We start from the raw sequence: 21884 nt of genomic DNA, 5'->3' as shown, positions 1-21884 counted from the left end.
GACTTGGGCACCAGTGGCTCCAGGCTGGGTGGCCTGTGGTCCTTCACCTGAGGGCAGGGGAGGGGTGGCCTGTTGGTGGCAGTCGATGAGCCAGCTTAATGGTCTGCTGCTCCACACTGTATGACGTGGGGACCCCTCTCGTCCATTCTAAAAGGACGCAGTGGTTACCAGGAGCCACCAGAAGGCAGTCAAGCTGAGGCTGCAAGGGAGCCGGCTCTCCTGATCACTCCAGGCCTCCTGAAGCTGGGTCCCCGCCCCTCCACGAGGATTTCCCGTGATGCTCAATGAGGTGTGTGCCTGGGGTGGTGCGGGGCTGGGGGATGGGCGGTCACTGGCGTAAGTACCTCCCGCAGTAGCAGGAAACCTTCAGGCTCGAGGTGCGGCCTCCACTGACTGGCCTTTGTCTTTGGACCAACCCCACTCCCCTCATTGGAAGGAGACCATTGGCCACCATGCGGTGAGAGACAGGAACAGCGTCCTAGGCTGCTGCCCATAGCTCTGAAGAGCCCCCCACCCCTTCCCCTACAGTATGCCCATGCTTCAGGATCAGTCAGGGGAGAAGACTGGAGTAGAAACCGAAAGAAGAGAATACTTAAAATGTGGACGTCTGTAAATAGTCTCGTCCGTGATACTGTTGGGGCAGAGTTTGATTTCAGTAGGTAAGACCTGAGTTTTTAGAATACTGCGCCAAGCTCTGTGCTTCCAGAGGATGGGGAACAGTGTGGGGAGGGTGGCCCCCAATCTAGGGGGCCTGTTATGTTATATTTTTCCGTTTCAATAACATTATCTGTAGACCCTGAGAAAGAAAAGACTCTTCAAGTTAGCAAGTGTCGCCGATACGGGCACCAGTGGCTCCAAAGCTCAGGCGGTGGTCCTTGCCTCTGGGGTGGGGGAGGGGTGGCCTGTTTGGGGCAGTTGCTGAGCCAGCTCCTCATTCTATGACGTGGGGACGCATGCGGCTCACACACTCAAAGGAGACAGTCTTCCCCAGGAGCCCAAAAGAGGTGAAGTGGAGGCCAGCATAAGAGCTGGATCTAATCCCACGATCTCTCTGGGCATGGTGAAGCTGGATCCCCTCCCCCATGCACGTGGATTTCCCCGTGATGCTCAACGAGGTACTGCCTGGGCTCCAGGGGAGGGGCCGGCAAAGGGAAAGAGGGGAGGTAGGGGGTGGGGAAAGGTCACTGGCATAAGCACCCCTGATGCAGCAAAAACCCCTCAGGCCCCAGAGCTCTTGGCCTGCGCACTTGCCTGGGGGTGGGGAGACGGGTGACCTGTTGGCAACGGGCAGTTGCTTGAGCCAGATTCAGCCTGTGGCTGCCGTGCTAGCTCACAAGTTCAAGAGACAATTTCTACCAGGAGCCCAGAAGAGGTCAAGCTGAGGACAGGATAAGAGCGTGATGCCCGGATCCCTCCACACCACTCCTTGTGATGTGCAATGAGGTGCGCACCTGGGGCTGGCAGGGTAGGGGGTGGGGTCACTGACACAAGCACCCCAAGAGACCCTCAGGTCCAAAGCTCGGGCCTGTGGTTCCTGCCTGGACTGGGGAGAGGCCTCTTTGGGGTGGTAGGTTGTTGCTGAGCCAACTTCATGGGCTGTGGCCACTAAGGTTCTAGGAAGTAGGGACCAGGCTCATGCATGCCGAGAGAAAATAATCTCACCGAGGACCAGCAGAAGTGGTCAAGCTGAGGCAGGTGCGCAAGGGCCGGATTTCTCAGGGCAAAGCATAACTACTTAGCTATTTCTTTTTAGCTTCGTTTGGCCCCACAAAATACTGTTGTTTCCCTGGCTGGTGTGGCTCAGTGTATTGAATGCCAGCTTGTGAACCAAAGGGGTGGTTGATTCAATTCCCAGTCAGGACACATGCCTGGGTTGCAGGCTAAGTCCCGAGTAGGGGGTCTGCGAGAGGCAACCACACATTGATGTTTCTCTTGCTCTTTCTACCTCCTTTCCCCTCTCTCTAAAAATAAATAAATAAAGTCTCTTTAAAAAGATTATTCTTTAGCCTTAGAGTTCCATTCACATTAATATAAAATGGATCTACCTAAAGCTTGCTTAAATACATACAACACAGAAACATGAAGTTTGTATCACTGTAGGAGTATACTGAAATGGTCAAACAATATATGTCTGGCAAAAACGATCACATTTCATAGAGATATCTTATTTGTCACGTCTCTAAAGTGTAATTCAGAAGAAAATTGAAAACTTTACATTAACACTTCTGGAGAAAAAATAATAAGGTTTGCAATAACAGATGAAGAAAAATTTTATGTTTATGTGTCTTCACATTTAATTAAATATAACCCTTGTTGAAAAGGACACTTAAAAATATACAGTTGAATTTTACCACTTAATTCAAATTATTTTTAAGGATTATTATTAAGGATTATTAAAGATGCATCACATTTTAGTATTTCTTAGCCAATATTTTGTTCTCGAAAAACTAGTGCAGTGAAAGAAAGCGTTGTGATGAACAGTTCACATTTTACTGCCTCGTACAGAGAAGTCTTAGCCCCCACTCAAGACATAGAAACTTGGCTCTTCTTTAAAAAAAAAAAAAACCTGTTAAAAGATAGAATTAAGGTTGGGGACACTGGTAGATATTGAGCAGATATTATGATGTAGCTCTGATTGGTTTTCCTAAAGAAAATATGAGCCACAAAATCTCTTAGGAAGACCAGTTGGGAAGCTGATAGGGCTGGGCCATTCTGTTTCCTGTGCTCTCTAGTTCGGTTTCTAGTTCTGGTTCTGTGTCTCTAAATATCCATGTGGTTATAATTTACTGATGGCAGTAATAGAATACTTGGTTTTTTAACCTATATGGAAATGTAAAAGTAATTCAGTTCATTTTACTTTTTTTGTAATATCAACATAATTCAGCAATGATAAAAAATGCAAAGACATATATATATATACATAAATATTAAATACATGCACACAAAGAGAGAGAATTCTTGAGCATCCTATAGTTGAAATCAGCACCCGAGGACCAAAAGGCATATTTGCTAATTATCAGAAAGGCAAAAATTGGAGCCAGGCCTACTGATTGCTATATTATTAATGCTATATTTATATATCAGTTTAGATGCAAAATTTTGCTCAATGTGACAAAAGTTAATAAAAATTAACTATTTCTCTAAAGAACAGAGATTTATACTGCAAGGAAACTACATTTAAAAAGCCTAATTTCAACTTTTTGCAGATGTGCATAGATTCCACTAAGTTATTACAGGACACAACCATTACTGTTTTCCAGTACATGGTTTGAAAACCATTAGTGGGTTGTGAGATCAATAAAGTAAATTATGAGGAGGATTTTTTATGAAATGTAATAGGCTAGACAAAAAATAACAGTATATTACTCATGGTAAGGACAAGTAAGTTTAATAAGACAATTGTTTAACTATAAGTTATGAACAACTTTATTTTATCTAAATATAACAATGTGTATGTGGTTACAATGTAAAACATATTCTTTAGTCACAGTAAAAAAAAGGTTTTCATGGCCTTGGTTATGGAAATTACCTAAGAAATTCATGTGGTCAACCACGATCTGAAAATATGAAATGAAAATTCTCAAAAATAAGCTATTCATCCTTTTTAATTTTATTTTTTAAATTGCATTTTCCCCATTATCATTTCTCTCTCTTATACCTGCTTCCACCCCACCCCTGGCCCCACAATCACCACACTGTTGTCTGTGCCCATGAGCTCTTTTTCTTCTTCTTCTTCTTTTTTTCTTTTTTGCTTGATCATAAGTTTTGAGTTGGAGCAGCAGGATGAGGTCTCGCACCGTCCTATTCCTTCTCAGGACACGGGTCACCCCTCACCCAGCATCTCCACGCTGCACACTCTCCCTGCCCATGAGTCACTCAGTAGCCGGCTGGGTGATCACAGTGCTTGTATTGTGTCTGGTGACACAGTGCCTGTGTTCAAGTCACCCTTGTTTTACTTAGTAATGACCCTAACGTGCAAGATACTGGCAATTCAGATGCGCCAAAAACCCCCAAAAGCTGTAAAGTGCTTCCTTTAAGTGGAAAGGTAGGTTTAGTCCAATGAGATATTTTCAGAGGCAGAGAGAGTGATAGGCCTTATCCACATAACTTTTACTACAGCCCATTTTAATTGATCTATGTTATTATTGTTTTTCATCTCTTTCTTTCAATTACAAAGTAAACTTCATCATAGATGTGTATATATGGGAAAAACATAATTGGTACAGGGTTCGGTACTATCCACAGTTTCAGGCATCCACTGAGGGTCTTCAGCTGTATCCCTTACAGATAAGGGCAGGTACTACTACTGTGTCAAAATGAGAGAAGGGTTTGGGCATTTCCTCGTGCTGGTGTTCAAGAGAGAAGTTGCGTGTCATGCAGTTCGCAGTACCAAGCCCTGCACCACACACTCGTGAACAGCTCCTTCATATGCACCACAGGTGAAATGCACCTACACTGAAATCCAGATAGGTACTGGCTGCATTCCTTGTTGCAAATGCAAGGCTTTCCTCAGCCTCCTGATAATTCTCTTTTCCTTCTGCACACCAGGGACTGTGGGATTAAAGGTAAATGCACGCACCAATGCAGCCACTCCACAAAGGGGTAGCTGATGATGATGTGAGTCTGAATGATCACAATGATGGTTAACTCTTCAGGTAGCCACTAGCATACAAAGGGTTAAAAACATCAAAATATGGGCACAAAAGTTTTAATAATAACATAGGAACAGCAGAACTAACGCAAAGTAATATTGTATGCACGGATGATGAAGTAAAATTTATCCATACAAAAAGTATGGCCTTCCACGAGGTCTGATTAAGTTGTTTTCAGCTAAGTCATGCTTAAGTCTGAGCAGAATTTGAGGCAGTCCACCTCTTTCAGTCAATCCCAGATTCATTTAGGTGTTAAGGTTGCAAACTGTAAATCCTAACCACTACTTCTCGGAACAAACATCTAAATTTAAATTTCAAGTTCTGAGCTAGTGTACGTTCTCTTCTGAATGAGAAAAGCAGTATTGGTCAAGAGACCTTCCAGATTTAGTCTCCCAGTTCTAGCCACTGAATACATTTTGACTTGGGGACAGGAGAAATTATAACATGAGTATTGCTTTGGATTTTGACCACATAAAAAATGAGTTAATTTCAGAGACATACTTTTAGTGCATAAGACATAGGAAATGAAACCTCTTTCTGAAAATAGCCTCAAGATTTATCTGTGGTCACTTTTCTGAGTGCCATTTCTGTATTGAAATTCAACTTCCTAATTTTCTTCTCTGTAGGGGAAAAATGGTGTGTCAAGTTTTATGGTGCCATTAACAGACTTTTTGATTGCTGGAGTTGCAACAACATAAATTGCCATGTCTGCAACGATCAAGACTGACCCTTGGAGATTTTATATTTCTAAGTGTGGCATTACCTACACATACGGAATGAAAATAGAATTGAGACATGCAATGCGATATATCAGTCTAAAGAACATGTTCACTAATTAAACCAAAGGAATGTGTTTCAATTTTGAAATTTCTCATTTTATTTTTAACTGGAGCCTCTGTGTATTAGTCCCAAACATGGCTTCTTTAATGTGGTATTTTTCCTTAAAGCTCAACAGGAAGTATCTAGGGTCTGACAATCATTCAATAACTTAATCATTGCCACTCATTGCAGCAATTTCTGTGAATCAAAAAGTGGTTGCTATAATCTACAGAAACGTGGTGATCTAAATAACACCTGAAGGATCACAAGGAGGAACGATAATACTGATGCACAAAACAACAAGAGTAGTTTGTTAAAAGAGTTCATTTACTTATTTTTCAGGAGGGGGGAAGGGAAAAAGAGAGGGAGAGAAACATCAGTTGCCTCTTCTAGAGGGACCGAACTTGACCCTCAGCCCAGGCCTGTGCCCTGACTAGAAACCAAACCTGTGCCTTTTCTCTGTGGGATGATGCCCAGCTAACTTGAGCCACTCCAGCCAAGGCAACGAGGGTAGATTTTAAAGCCTTCTACTCAGTGAAGAAAGCCAAACTTAAAAGAGTATCTAAGGCATGGTTGCCTTTATTCATGAAATCCTAAAAGACAGCTATAGTGACAGGAAGCAGATCCAAATTGGCCAGGATCTGGGCTCCGGGGAGGGGTGATTACAGGTGTCATGAGGGACTGCTTCAAGGTGATGCAGGTGTCCTAAACCTGCTGCCGTGGAGGGTACACTACTGCGTGTGTTTGTCGAGGGTCATCCCCAAAATTACTTTCGATGTTACTGAATGAAAAGTCTATCCGAACAGAGTGGATGTTTGAAAATTTAAAAAATAATAATCACCTGTGGTAATGTCATACACCTTTGGATTTTTTACAGGAAGAACTGAGGTTGTGGTGAGTGACCAGCATAAGGACTCTCGGTGACCAGGGCATTTCCCCGTGTGGCCCCCAGGGTGGGAAGTCTGCATGACCAGGTAGGAACTTGCACGGTACCCCCGTTACATCACTGGTGTCTGTTGCTGCATCTTCTACAGACGAGGTAAGATGCACAATATGTATTGGCAATACGTTTAAACACCAGCATCTGGAAGGCCAAGTTCTGCCCACCACAAAGTGGTCTGCACTTGGGATCTCCATTTCATTAGGAGACTCTCACCTGGAAACCAGAACTTCATGGAATGGTGAAGATGGATGTAAATATATTAAATCTCTCTACACTACTAAGCTATGAGGTATAAACTTTCATTTTCAAATCAGAAGTCATTTTATCCTGGGCAATTAGAAGCTTGAATAATTCTTGTTGGTGCTGAAACTTTAGTGTTCCTATATGCATAGAATTCCTTTCCTTTCTTGATGCAATCCTGGGTAACAATGATGGCAATTGCTATAGGTGTGTATTTCTTTAAGAGGTTATCTTTGGGTGTTTCCTGTCCAAAGTCCCATCCAATGGGTTTCACCTGGGATTTTCCGCCCCCCGAGAGTCGAACAGATAATCATTGCTTCTCCACGAGCTCTAGCCTTGGTATGTCTAGTCACCGCTCTGTTCGCGAATGGCCTTGCATCCACCACAACTCTCTGAGCATGCACAGTTTTTGATATTTTCGATCTGATGATTCACAGACCACAGTCTCTCCTTGCATCCGAAGCACCCATGTTTATCAGAATCTCTTACAAACAATCCAAGTGGGGTAATCAAAACACACTGCACTTGCCTAAACTTCCTCTGCCACGTGGGGGATAATCACCTCTGAGGAAAGAAACAAGAGAAGAAAGAAAGAAACAAGAAAGAGAAACAAGCTGGAGGTCTCCCTGCCTCTGTGGCTCTCCTCCCCTCCCCCACTTCCCTGTCCCCAGTCCCCTTCCCTCTTCCCTTTCCCTCCCTCCTTTCCTTTCCTCATCTCCCTCCATCCCTCTCTTCTCTTTCTTCTTTTCTCTCCCTCTGTTCTGATGTGTCCTCTCTTCTTTTTCATCTCCCTCTCCTCCCCTCTCTCCACTCTTCTCTCTCTCTATGTCTCTCCTCTGTTCTCTCCCTTTCCTCTGGCCTATCTCTCTCTTCTCTGTCTTTCTCTTTCCTGTCTTCTCTCTTTCTCTGTATCTCTGTCTCTCTCTGTCTCTGTCTCCGTCTCCCTTCAACTCTCCTTCTCTCCCCTTCCTGATTACCCTTCCAGCCCTGTCCTTCCTTCTGGCCCTTTCCCCTACCCTTCCCACTTTCTACCCTTCCCTCCTGCACTTCATTCACCACACACCCCTCATCCTTTACCCTCAGCCTTTCGGCAGATGTCCTACCCCCAGCCTTCTCTCCTCCTCCCTCTTCACTTCTTTGCATCCCCCCTCCCTGTCCACGCCCTTCTTCTCATCTCCCCCTCCCCCTTCCCCTCTCTCCTCTCCCTTCCCCTGCTTCCCCTGCTTCCCCTCAACCACACTCTTTCCCTTCTTCTTCCTTGTCACCCGCTCCTCTCTGTCCCCTTCCCCTCTTCACACTCCCAGTCTCCCATTACTCTTCTCTCTCTCCCTTTCTCCCCATCACCCTCTTTCCCTCCTCCTTCCCCTTCCTTCCTCTTTTTCCCTTCTTCCTCCCTTTTACCCTTTCTTCTCCTCTCTGTCCTTCTTGAACCCTTACCCCCACCCCTCTCCATTCCCACACTCCCATCCCTTGTTCTCTACCCCTACTTTTTTCCCTCTTTCCCGACACTTCCCCCACCCTACTTTCCATCCCCCTCTAATCCCCTTCCCCCAGCCCCCCCTTTCCCCATACCCACATTCCTCCAGATCCCTCTCCTAGACCCACCCCTCCCTACCCCACTTATCATCCCTTATCATCTGTCTTCCCCTATCATCTCCCTCTTCACAGAACTGCAAAACAGCCCAAACTCTTCGCTCCCTTACTAGGTAAACTCCACACATTGGAAAATAAGGGCCACTTCAGACGGAACTTTCTCTCTAGCATTCCTTGTTTTAGCCTCAGTAACTAAAATGTGGTAAATGTATAAAAATATATGTGCAATGAACAAATGACTTGACACCCCATGGCAGAAGAACCTGGCCTTAGTGTCCTAAGAGTCAGGACCAGAGACAATTTTAGTGAAATCATCTCATTTACATCATCCTTCCCCTCTGATCCCAGACTGTGCTGTCTCCTTCCTTCCTCTCTGTGATCTGGAGGTACAAAGCACCCAAGGGCATTTGCTCCAGAAGCTAGCGGGATGTTCTGGCCCTTGCCCCACTACTTGTCATGTATTCCCCAACCCAATAAGCAACTGTAGGAGACACAGAACAATGGTCCCCATTCTAAAATGCTTACTACTACACAGGTACATACAAAAATGAGAACCCCTCATCGACAGGCCACAGTAACTGTTCTCCCAACTACATAACAGGTACTTAATAAAGATGCTTAAATATGTTTTCCTTTCTGTTGGAGCCAAAATGCAGCCCCAAAGGGGGAAATCTCCAAAGGTCGTTCCATCTGAGGGGTCCCTACGCTGATGAGGTGATGATGACGTCATTGAGCAGAGTCGTTACCCACTCAGTAGACATAGGCATGCGGGGACAGGTCGGGAACAGAGGAGCGTCCAACGCATCGGTCCTCAGTAACATGACGAGTACCAACAGAAAATGCCTCGCACACAGTAGCCGAATAAACCTTCATGGTATAAATGAATAATCTCACTCCCTTTTCTCTTGGGATACAGTTGAAAGCCTGGAGCTTACTGCATATAGAGGCTGGAAGCTCATAATGATTTTTCTCACAAGATCCAAAGTCCTGTTTTAATTTTATATCATTTTCTACTTAATCAACATCTTCCTCCCCCAACTTTCTCTTCATTTGCTACTCTGACATCGCAGCAGTCTGGGTCCTTTTCCCGTCTTTGGGTTTCTCTGTGTGATTCCTACTGTCCGCCCACCGGCCCGCACGCCCAGGTTCCTAGGTGACTGTGTTACCGATGGCCCTTTCAGTTTTACTGCCTCAGAGACTTCACACATCTTCATGGCTCCACGTGTCCCCTCCACGCTGATGGCTCGAACAGCATTTTTCAGTTCTCACTGTTCAGTGGAGCTCCAAGTCCCAGATTTAGAAATTTTGCTGTCAGACTTTTTGGAATCAGAAATTTGTTTTCAAGGTTTCACAGTGATTCTGCTCTGCCCCCAAAGCCACATTTAGGGAATGGCACTTACAAGTCCATTTAGGGATCGGCACCACGGCCACCGGATGGGCCGTGACTTCTGCCTTCTCCACACCCCCATCTATGTCCTCACACAGCTGTTCTCTCTGTTTAGAGTGTCTCTCACTTTTCGTTAAATATCCGTATCCAGTAAAACGTAATCCAAGGAATAATTTCGTGGTCCAGTCAGGGACAAAGAAAAGATGAAAATCATCAAAATATGGGACATAGAAAATGAGGGTTGGACTTGCTTCTAACTGGGTGACCCCAGGAAAGAATGTCTGCCTCGGCCTCACGTTCAGTGATATGGGTTGCTTGGGTGGGACTCTTAACTCTGCCTTAACTCTGCAATCCTGTAATGTTTCATCAGCTTTTTCATCTGAATATAAATAGTTGCTTAAAATAATTTGCAATTTTCTCCAAAAATCTCCACAGACAGTGTTCTTATTTTCCAAGCCTAGCCAGTCCAGTGTCAGACACAGCTTTTGCTAGTGGAGATGGAAATACAGTAACAGTACACTTAGGGCATTCTTCCATGTGAAAGCTTACCTTCAACAAATTAAAAAAGAAAATTTATATGTTGCCAAAAGGAAAAAAAATAGGCACTGTTGAAACCGGACATTTTATATTCATCCTATGGAAAAAACTAAAATGGGTTATTTAATAATTATAGGAACAATATAACTTAAAGCATAATAGAAGTGAGTATTTTCTTTTAGAAACAGTCTTAAAAATGTCAAAATGGTATGTATTATTTCACCTTGTAATCCAAGTCGAGCGTTTGAGGAAAGTTCGGCCTACGTGTCCCTAGCCACCCGCCACTTTGGTCGTCTCCGGAGGACTTCTAGAGACATCGACTGATCGGGGTGTGACCACCCTTCCACTGCCAGACTCCATTCCTGAATTTAACCAGTCAGTGTATAGCGTCTTAAAGATTTTGGTTGTTTACGGAAGTGTCTAAGGTTGGACTGATACACGGTTTTATGAAACTGGGTCCACATAGAGCAACTCCCCTTCTCAGTGAGAACACAGTGACTGCCAGTCTGCTGGGGAAGGTACATTTTCCCAGAAGCCACCTCAGGCCTACTGTGTGCGGGGGACTCTTGCTGTGTGTATTACCCGACCCGAGGCACAGTCAGGACCCTGTCGCTATGGAGCAGAGCTGCGATTGCAACTTCGCGCCTGTGTGAGATGAGAGGGAGAGAGAGAGAGACAGACTTCGTGCGCAGGCGCCCTGGCGCACCGTGCAGATGCACATGGAAATAGAAATAAATGTGTGGGTGGTAGTCTTTGTAGAGTGTGAGGTCATGACTGCCAAGGAGCTCGAGAGCTTTGACAATCTTGAATGTAGCAGTGAGAAAGGTGGTGCGTTTATGTGTAAAAGACAATATCCATAGTTTTCCCCCACTTCAGAAAATATCCAGATAGAAATGCATTACCACTATTGAACAGGGAAGTCACTGATTTCAACGTCAATAACAGAAAACACAAAAATGAGATTCCATAATAAGAGTCTAAATCACTCATTTCAAACTTGACCTGTCATGAATTCTAGGGTTCCTTAGTCATCTTGGGAACCCTAGATGACTAAGTTGTAAATAGAAAAGTGTTTCATTGTTTACAGCAACTGCCCCTGTCTACACAACATTGGAATTCCTGGTACTAGCCATATTTCTTAATAATTCTTTGGCGCAATCATATTATTTTTAGCTATTTTGCATTTTTCAGTCTTTTCTTGGTCTATATGACTCATCTTTCTTCCTTGTAAGACTTTATTTGATATATAAATCATACTTTCCTCCATTTAGGCAGGAGCTAAAGTTGTCCTGGCTATCAGATGGGGTGGGGTTGATGGGGCTCTTGTAGCCCCTCCCATTTCCTTTTCTCATTGCCAGAGCCTCAGGTTTTGGACAGAAGAGGCAGAGGCAAGAAACCAAGGCCCGTTCTTCCCTACCTGACAGCCACACATTCCCCCCTCCCTTCCCAGCCTGTGCCCACTCTCCTGGCCTCCTTGTCCAAAGGCTCAGTGGGATAAGATGGGGGCTCCCTTCTCAGCTGTGCCTGTAAGGCCCTGGCCATCCCTTGAGAGCTGACCTGTGCGCTCAAGCAGCAGTCCTCTTTACAGCAGTCTGGACAAAACTGCAGACCGCAGCTGCATCTCTCTGAGGGTTTCCATGGGCACCTACAGGGCCCGTCTCCCATCCTGCTTGGGCAGTGGGCGCTCCTGGAGGCCGAGTGTGGTTGGCCTGGGCCCTGGCCCCTGTGCTAGGCCTTCTTCAGCATGCTGTCCACAGTTTGCTTCCCTGTTCTCGGAACGCAAAGCATGGCGACCCCAGATTTCCAAGAATGCAATACCAGTTTTACCTTCCTGTGACTTCCCATAATTGCTCAGCTTGGGGAAAAGAAAGCAGCCCTCAGTTTCCGGAAGAATAATGGCATTATATCTTTGTATTGACAGCATTGCAGGAATTGAGAAATTTTTCCTTTCACTCAGACAGACATTGTAAGACTGACTAAAATGTCTTTTTTTCTTCTTTATTTTATTCTATGAAGTTCCCGTGACTTTATATAAGACAATTTGTAGCCTTCTGCATCTTAGCATTTTTACAGCCAAGAAAGGCTGAGCTATGCACTCTGGCAAGAAGATGACTTGAAGCTCAGCAGGCACGTGATTTTATAATAATGGCCGAGGACCCGACAACTCTAACTTTTAACCCTTCCTGATTGGAGTGATGATCCCGGGCGGTGGTACTATTTGATGTTTCAATGACTCTTTTACAAGTTCAGTCTTGAGGTTGGATTCCGAAGGGAGAAAAAATACTGCGTGTGTCTTGAAGCAGGATGGCATCAGAATTCTTCCTTCCTTCTCCTTGTCTGGTTTAGCTGTTGACACTCCGAGCTGCTGGGAACTGCCCCGGCCGTACTGGGAGGCGCGCTCTTGGGTTTCATCCCCAGCTTCACGTGAAGCATCTGCAAATAATCGCAGAAAGACAGAGTGGCAGCAGCCCCTGGGCTCTGATTTCACTGCACCTTCCCGTGAGCCACAGTTCTTTGTTTGCATACATTCCTGCTCTGAAGGCCAACTTCCTGCCATAGAGCGGCATACCAAATCTGAGTATTTAGAAAACTGTGGTTCTGACTCTGGAAACAGACTTCCAGTAATTAGGATTTTTCAAGGCTCTGTCATAAAATACAGCACTTCACCCTAACTTTCATGATTCGGATTCTTTTCCTGTAATTACACACACGCTCACACCCAGAGACACATTCACACACACACACACACACACAGAAAGGGAAATTAGTGCTATTGTTCGCCAAAGATATCTGTCAGTGTAGACCTTGTTTGGAGACTCCAAAGTGACATCGCGCAGTGAAAAAGAAAGCAACTTATTTTCAAAAAGTGACAAATCCTGGGAGAAGACCCAGGGTGACCAATCCTATATGGCACGAATTGGAACAAGTATCTCAGATGATTCAGGTGTCCTGTCCCTTTGGCTCCTTCAGTCATTTTCTACTATTTATATCTACATGTTTCTTCTTTTTTGAACTGTTACTTAATAGACCTTTTTCTCCTCTGTCTTGGTATTTTGTTCTCCCTCCCAACAAAGATTAGTTGGCTTTCCCAGGTGAACCTGTTTTTAGCAAACACTCAGGACGCACAGTTAACAGACCTCATTTTCTATCCTACTACTATCCACATTATAAATCATGGCATTCAGTTTCAAGCATACACTATATCTAATTAAGACTTAAGTAAGTCAGGCATCTACCACCCGGAAATCATTCTTTCCATGCTCACCAACGACTTCCTTATTAGTAAATCGAAAAGCAATGGACGTTTTTTTAAAAAAGCAATGGCTAGGGCCAGCTTTCATTGTGCATTTATTATCCTTTCCCTAGAATTTCCTTCTCTTGACGGCACCGTCCTTGAAACTTCATCCTCCCTTGGTTTTTGTGACACTATGGGTTCTGTGTTAATCACCATTTTAGGCCGCCTTCATCCCCGCATAAAGCCATGGGTGTTTCTAGGGTACCACTTTTCGATGTAGTGTTTTCTAATCCATGTGTGCTGTCCATCGCTCTTTCGTGACATCAGATGATTCCCAAACCAATGTACCGGCCTGTGATTCTCCCTCACTTACTGCATCCTTTCCGTGAGCAATCCCTAGCAATCCTGCCTACGGATCTCACTTGAATCTACACTATATCTCCATCCTCAGTCTTAAAAATGCTATGATGTAGAGGGCTACAGACTCAGACACCCTGCGCATGAATCCTGACCCTGCCTCTCTCTAGCAGTCTGTCTTCGGGCAAGTTATCAAAGCCCCCTCTACCGCAGCTTCCACAGCAGGGTCTCCTGATGTCATTCCTACCAACGTTATAGTCCGATTCATCATCATTCTTTAAAATGTCAGTAGCTGTAATCATCACCTAACAAGTTTCCCTCCGTTTTGGCTCTCTCAAAATTAATCCTCCAAACACGCTGCTTTTTCTAAAGCATTTGCACCTTTACAGTGCATACTTTTCCAGGATGGCTTTCTTTCCTTTCCACTGTAATTCTGACGAGCCTCACGCTGAATGACGTGATTCCTTTCAACTTTTCATGCCAGACCCATTGGCACACCGAGTGGAGCTAGGTGCCACGTAGCCAGCCTCTCAGGGACAAAACTGTTTTCCTTTTGGCAAAAGTTTCTACTTGTGTATTTCTTAAGCAGTATTCTAACAAACAGAAACAGGCCAGTTGGGAACGCGGTTCCATCATTCCTGTGGGTACAGGCAAGTCATAGACTCAGGCAGCAAATCCACAATACAAACATCATTACACAACTTCTGTGTGTGGCCGCCTACCATTTATGTTCTATGTTTGTCTAACCCTGTGATTCCCAACTGGTGTGCCACAAGAATGTCCAAAACATGCAGTACCTGACTATTTACTTAGGGTCACTGACCTCTTTTCCCTTAGATTGTCAAATTAAAAAAAAAAGTAATGACAACAGTCCACACAGCAATAGTCATCTGGTGCGAAGAAATCAAAATTACACCTTTTTGTTTTGGTCAGATCAGCAGAAGATCTATTTTTTGGTGTGCCACGAAAGGTTAGTCATTAGTTTGAGTGTCCTGTGAGATAAAGAAGGTTGAAAATGGCTGCTCCGACCTCCTTTACATTTTTTTGCTAGCATTTCTTTTCTGTCACACTTCGCAGTCCCGAAAGCAGTATCCACTGACGTATAAATAAATTGATCGTGTTCGAGAGAGACAGCGTAGATGGTGGAAGTAATTAAGTACAGAAGTAAATCTTTCTACAAAACCAAAATTGACTTCTTTTCTGTGCTCCTGAAACTGAAGCACTCCCCTCTGAAAAATGATACTTGGATAACAACAATCACGAAAGGAACAGCCCAGGATGCATCACACTAGTGTGACTTCTAAAAATTGGGCAGTGAGGGCAATTACGGATTAACGCCCTGCGAGTCATTGGCAGAGTGGGGGGAAATTAATCAAATTACAACAGTCTTGGGGGATGTTGCAAGATGCACGTGTACCATACCACACAGTTTCAGAATATTTTAGAGGACACGGAAATAACATTTTTCCCTGCTCATTCTGGATAACTTTTACAGTGTATTTTTTTACTTAAAGTAACATGATTGAAGTTCAAAATAGGGTTGTCTATTCTCATCACTTTATATGTAATAAATACAGAAAGGCACCATTACCTGAAGGGGTAAAACACACCAAAACCAACTCCTACATTCCTTTGTTTTAAATGACTGATTTCATCCTTGTTAGTGGAATTGACATGAAATGCTTGGGGCAGTTTTACCAACTAAAATAATATTTAAGGGATCATTCTAGAATTCCCAGTCCAATTTTTAAGATTAATTAGAATAAAAAGAGTCTGGCGAGTATCAGTATTTTTAGGTATTGAAAAATACATAAAAGATTTACTGCATCGTTAATTATTTGTTATTAGTTCACTTTTAAATGTTACTTAAAGTGCCTTCTCAGTGAATCACGATTTCTGAGGTGATAGTATCACGCATTTATTTTCTAGGACGAGTATGAACCCAGTAGTAACAAATTTGTACAGTACTGTGTTTTGAGATTTGGGGGAACTATTTCATTTAAACTTTCTCAAATTATTTAAATACTATTACATTAATAAATAATATTTTGTATATGTATTACATATGAACACCCAGACATATGTGAGAGGCCACTCACCAAAGAGATAAACTGGAAAAAAGGAGACCCCCAACCTTCTTCCTTTGTTCACAAGTGCTCTTAGAGCAGAGGTACTCTATCTTCTCGCATTTGAGAGTGTCCATTCAGCCTCACGGCAGGGGACAGGAGCCTCAAAGCGCCAGCAGTTTGCTGGACATGGTACCGCTGCGCTAGCCCCTCAGACTCAAAGCTGGGAACTGTCAGCAGAATTGCTCTTGAACTTGCCTTGTGGAAGGCAGATAAGTGGTCCCTCAGGTAAGGAGGACTCAGACGATAAAGCTTCACAGATCACAAGGAACACCTTAATTGCATCTGCATGGGAACAGGAGTGGATGCCATCCTCTGCGGCAAAGCGAAGCGCAGGTTCCTAAGTACGCATGTGCCTTTTCTTCTGTCCCCTTAGAACACTCAGAATAGAGGCCAACATCATATTAATATTTGATCATCTTTAATATTTCAAAAGGCTTAATTTGAAACAATCAACATGCATGTGGCGTATACTATCTTCCTAAGTATTTGTTATAGTTTTAGGCTACAACTAGGTTTTTGCTTACCCAGATTTAATGAAAAATACATTGTACATAAGGGGAATGGCTCCATATTAGAATATTTTTCTCACTTTATCACCTACCACCCAAGTCCATCCTTTGCTGAATATTCCGCTGGTTTACAGGATGGCACTCACTAGTCAGTAAGATTTACTTTTGTTTAAAGATCTTTCTTACCAATTAGACTGTAAGCTCTTTGAAGTCAGGGTCTGTGCCTGCCTGGGTTTATTACTAAATAATCAGAAACCAGTTCAGTCTCTGGAATTATAGGTGCCTGACAACTACCAGCAGAGTAAATTAATGCTCTTTTAATGTTGTTTGCAAAGGCACGGAGGAGAAGAAATGCCTTTTGATTAAATCCGAGAGCATGCCATACTGTGATGAAATGTACCAAATGCATATTTACTTTTAATATACAAATAATATTAAACCAAGGATTCCGTTATAAAACCTCTCACATTCTTATAATGAAGAACAACAAAAACCAAAGCTATGTTGTACCACATACATTGGTAGGAAAAAGGTAACATTAAACTATTTATAGTTAGAATTTCAAATACCACCAATATTTTTCCAGAATCTGTCCTCATATCCTTGGTAAACAGAAATGGTAAACACTTGGTAAACACTTCCCTGGTCTCTGTTGTAACAAATAGCGTGGGCTTGTTAAATGACTAGCTGGGGAAAGGGACACAATTCGTGTGTGTAGAGTGTAGGAAAATTAGCCAACGTCCACAGGCATTAAATGCACGGCTTCACTGTGTAGCTCGAGGCTTATCCAAAGGAGCAGAGCAGCTGGGGTCTGGGGCCTGTCTCCTTCCTCTCACAACATCCTTTACGGCTCATCACAGGGCTCTGCCTTTTCCTAGCATCGCAGCTTGGAATCCCCACAGCTTTCTGGCTGTACAGCTCATGTAAACTCCAAATCAAAATCAACTCCTTACTATAAGCATATGCTGGAAACCATTTTCTAATACGGAAAGATTGGCTTTCTCTTTTGATTACATCTGCAACTCGGTTATTTTCCTTTGGTCCACTCTGGCACTTCATTTTAATGTAAAGAGCTCTCAACTGTTCGTAGAGGAATATAAATGAAAAGCAATTCTTTCTTCATTGATAAATCGGTTGCTGCTCTTACTCCTGCCTCTTCTGCCTTCACTTCTAATTCTTCTTTGGCTGAAACCAATACGCTTGATTTCGGAGTGTTCCTTTTTCATATGTGTGTGCGTGTGTGTGTATATATATTCTTGCAAGTGTTTCATTAAAGAGCAATTTACTCAACTCATCCACATGCTTTTTTGGTAACATTCAGCATCTAAAATAATACTTCCATGTAGTCGTTGCCTAATAATTATTCTGTAACTATCTGTTGAAAAAATCATAAAAGTTCAATTCACTTTATGAAAAAGTACATTTATATTTACATACAGATGTAAATATAAATACTCATGCATATAAGTATGTGTGTAATTATATATATGTGCATATGTATTACTATAAAATATGATATGTCACTGTGTCATTCAAAATCACCATAGCAGATGTGCTGTGGAAGGGTATGCATGTGACAGTTTGTTTAGAGATGGTACCTTTGAGAGTAAAGCTATCTCCTACTTCAGAGAAGTCCTACTGAATCTAGAAGATATAAATGAAATGTACTGAATTGATATTAAATAATATTGCAAAAATAATGTATGTCATGAGCCAGGAATTGCCACAATGTATTTGGAAAATGGTCAAAAGATAACATTAAGCTTCAACTTCAGTGCAAGAAAACTCCCGGGTTATTGACAGCCACTCACTCCATACTGTGACACAAACCATTAGGAGATCGTCACTGAAAGTGATCTTAACCACACACTTTGGTGCCACGCGCATACGCTGACCTCATACTTAGTTGTCAGAGTAAAGCATAGAGAAAGGGAACAGAGAATAGGATACTAATATTTACTTTGAAAAACAAAATATTTCAAATGTTTTAAAAACAAAAATTATAGACTGCCCCCTCAAAAGGAAAATAAAGTCTGAGCTTTTAGTACAACACAAATCTCTGACTCTTCCTCCCCATAAAATACCTATTTATTCTCAGGGAGGAAAACACTCCCTCTTTTATTTCCTATCATAAATTTAAATAACTTTCGGATATCAGAATTTTATTTCGATGAGGTAAGAGGACATGAGACTCTTTTCAAATTGCTGGTTGTGTTGTAAGTTAGGATATGTCTTAGCTCTAAATATCAAGGGCCCAAGAAAGTCTAACTTTATAAGAGAAAGTCAATAATTATGTGTCTGTTTACAAAGCTCTACCGGTCTCCTTCAGATCAGCATCAGCCTCATGACATATCAGGACTCTCAGTTTGTGACGGCAATTTCTCATCCTCAGACTCTCACACATCTTGCTTTCGCTGGTAACTGCTTCTCTGAGATGCCACACTAAAAATGGCTGAAGATGGACTTCGAGCTGTGCTGGAGGAGGCTGCTCTTCCTAATGCTCTTGTCCGTTGTGTGAATGGTTGTTGTTTTAATTTGCTCGGCTCCAATAAAAGCTACTATCCTGCCCAGTTTCTTTGTATTCCTTTACTCTTTGAGAAATTGAAGAAAATTCATGATGCTTTATGAAATCGAGGAAACCCCCCACCTTAAGTTTGGGGTGAGCTTGCTTCTGTCCATCTTCCAAGGGCCTGTGATTTCCTCTCCCCGATTCTCTCCGAAGCCATTTCACGTCGCAGAGCGAAATGCTAGCCCTGTTATACCACAGACCCTGCAGTGACCGCACCCCTCCATTTCTTCCCAGTACTTAAGACCGTTACTAAGTCCTGGCAGTTTAATCCATTTTCTTGCTACACGCATTATGTTTCTCAGTCAACGGCAACAAACAATGGCTTTGCTCTGGGAAGGCAGAACCATGGGATCTACTTTTCTGTCCCAGGCTGGCAATGGCTACAGAAGGCACCATTTAACCTGAATTAGCTTTTTTTTTTAGGGTTTGTTCTCCATGATACAAGGCAAGATGTCTCCATGTGAGTACGTTGTGCCTCCTTTCTATAAAATGTTGATAGGTGATGCTGTGTAGAAAAGGAAATATTTTAATTAAAAATGTTTTTTGGAAGAATGGGTTAAAATAATTAAACAAGTGTCTTCAGTGCTGATCTTGAAGTCTTTAATATGTTAATGTTGTGCAGTCAGTTTACTAAATGTATTGAACTTGATGGGAAGTTCAAGGTTCACTCAAGCTCCTTGAGCTACGAGCCAGATTTGAAGACAACTGTCTGCACCCTAAAGGAGAGCTGTACGGATTCAACCCCATTATCTACGAGTAACATTTTCAAAGAAAAAGAGTGCACATGGCCAGAATCCTTATTCTCTCTTTTCCTCTTCCTGGAGTCTTTAAGGGCTCCTACCAAGTGCTTACCTTTGCACAGTAAATCTGAATCTTGCCTGTTTCCAACCTGAAAGGGCACAGGCTCGGCAGCTCCAAAAACCGGAACCAGAAAAGGGCTTTCCTCTCTGTCTCTAGGCTGAGCAAGGATCAACCCTCGTGCTTGGTTCTAGACTCCAGGTGGCCCAAAGTAGCTTAATTTTTCAACAGGGTTTCAGAAAAACCCAAACTGTTCTTCTGGCTCCCTCCTGCAAGTATTCCTCTTACAGACCCTGTAAGTGAAGTCGTTTAGGCTGAGGATGGAATCGAAGTGCTGTGGGTGCTACTAGCCAAAATCACCTTAACATTATTTGAAATCACACCTTAAATATATCTTCTCTGCGATATTTCTTTAATGCATAACTAGCCAAAATCACCTTAACATTATTTGAAATCACACCTTAAATATATCTTCTCTGCGATATTTCTTTAATGCATAATGTTTCTAAATGTATGTAATGAGATAGTCTTTGATTTTTAATTTGAACCTATGGAATAGTTGCAAATGTAGTAGAGTTTAAAGGTAGACTCCACCACTTACTAATGAGATGGTCTCCATTTAGTTTCTTAATTGCTTTGAGCCCCAGTGTCCTAGCATACAAATGGAATTATTAATACCCACCTCATAATGTTGCACATAATAACTTAATGATATATGTGTAGTCATTAGACATAGTACATGGCATGCCATAAGCACCAGATAAACTTTTATAGCTACAAATATGTCCTCTTGTAATTTCCTCACTGTGCAGAACCAGAGCCAATCACCTTTGGAATAGATTCCAAACTTCCTTAATAGGGGGGGGTCATGCAGTCACCCCATCCTGCCTAACAGACCCCCTTTCTTTTATTTATTACTTTTTATATTCCTATGGTCCCACCAATCTTTTATCTATCCCTTTAATATACTAAGAATGCTCTACTTATTTGTATTTTCTCTGTTTAGTTTCTAGAATTCTCATCTGTAAAATTTTTATTTGGTTGCCTTTTCCCTGCCACTTAGGTTCTTAATCCAAATGTCACCATTTCTGCACATATACAGTAGACTATTGTTTTATTTTTAATGATATTTCCCTCTGGTTGAAATTCTCTGACATGGTTCTTTGTTTGCTTTTACTTATCTTCACCATTAGAATGGTATAGGAACCTTTTCTGTTCTGTTTACCTATATTCAAAGTGCTTTGATAGTACAGGAAACAGGTCAATGCTCAATCAATTTGTGTTTGATGAAAATGGAGCAGACTATGGCCATTGTAAGTGATTCTGTTGTGGGTTTGGCTAGCACCAGAAATTGTGGATATTCTTGCATCTGGCAACACAGGGAGGTGCCTGGGGGGAAGCTGGGAGAGCTGGGTATTTAATCAGCAAGCAATCTTAGTCCTTCATTCTAATCATTCTTGCTTTCATAATCCATGTGATAGTTCAGAAAAGAAAGAGGACAACATTGGGACATTATATATTTGATGCATCAATATATATTCATAACTGGCACTGTCAAGGAATCATAAAGCCACCATTATCCCTTGTGTACTTATATCCTATATTTTGCTCAGAGGTGGAAACATCCATCAGGGGGACAATTTTTGTACTTAATCAAAGATATATGCGGGAGAATAGTCCCAAGAGATTTTCTCTATGGGATAGACTTAGATACCAACATTACCCAGGGCACCCAGCACTCAGCTCTTGGTTTCTGGCATCATTGTTTAATAAAAGAAACTAGGTCACATCTGGGAACAGTGACTGAGTTGAGGGCTAGGCCAGGGAAGATACACAATGACCTCTTAGAGCACCTCCCAGTGCCCGGAAGTAAAGTCCTCCAAAACAACTCACAATGATGGGGATGTAGCAAAGGTATACAGGTGCCACCCAGAAGAGTTCTCACCTGCCAAAGAAGAGTTTGATCAAAGAAAGGAGTGAAGTAATATTGCATTATAGCCCAAAGTATAAAATGAATGTCCATGAGTCTATACTAAGATAAAGAAATAATTCAATAAATTAGTGAATGAGGGAAAGGACACAAACCTCCCTTGCAGAAGAATTCCAAGGAAATTAC

The sequence above is a fragment of the Sturnira hondurensis genome, unplaced genomic scaffold, assembly GCF_014824575.4.
Source record: "Sturnira hondurensis isolate 20B ecotype Veracruz unplaced genomic scaffold, ASM1482457v3 Scaffold0010128, whole genome shotgun sequence".
Lineage (NCBI taxonomy): Eukaryota > Metazoa > Chordata > Mammalia > Chiroptera > Phyllostomidae > Sturnira > Sturnira hondurensis.
Note: the sequence above shows the minus strand (reverse complement) of the source record.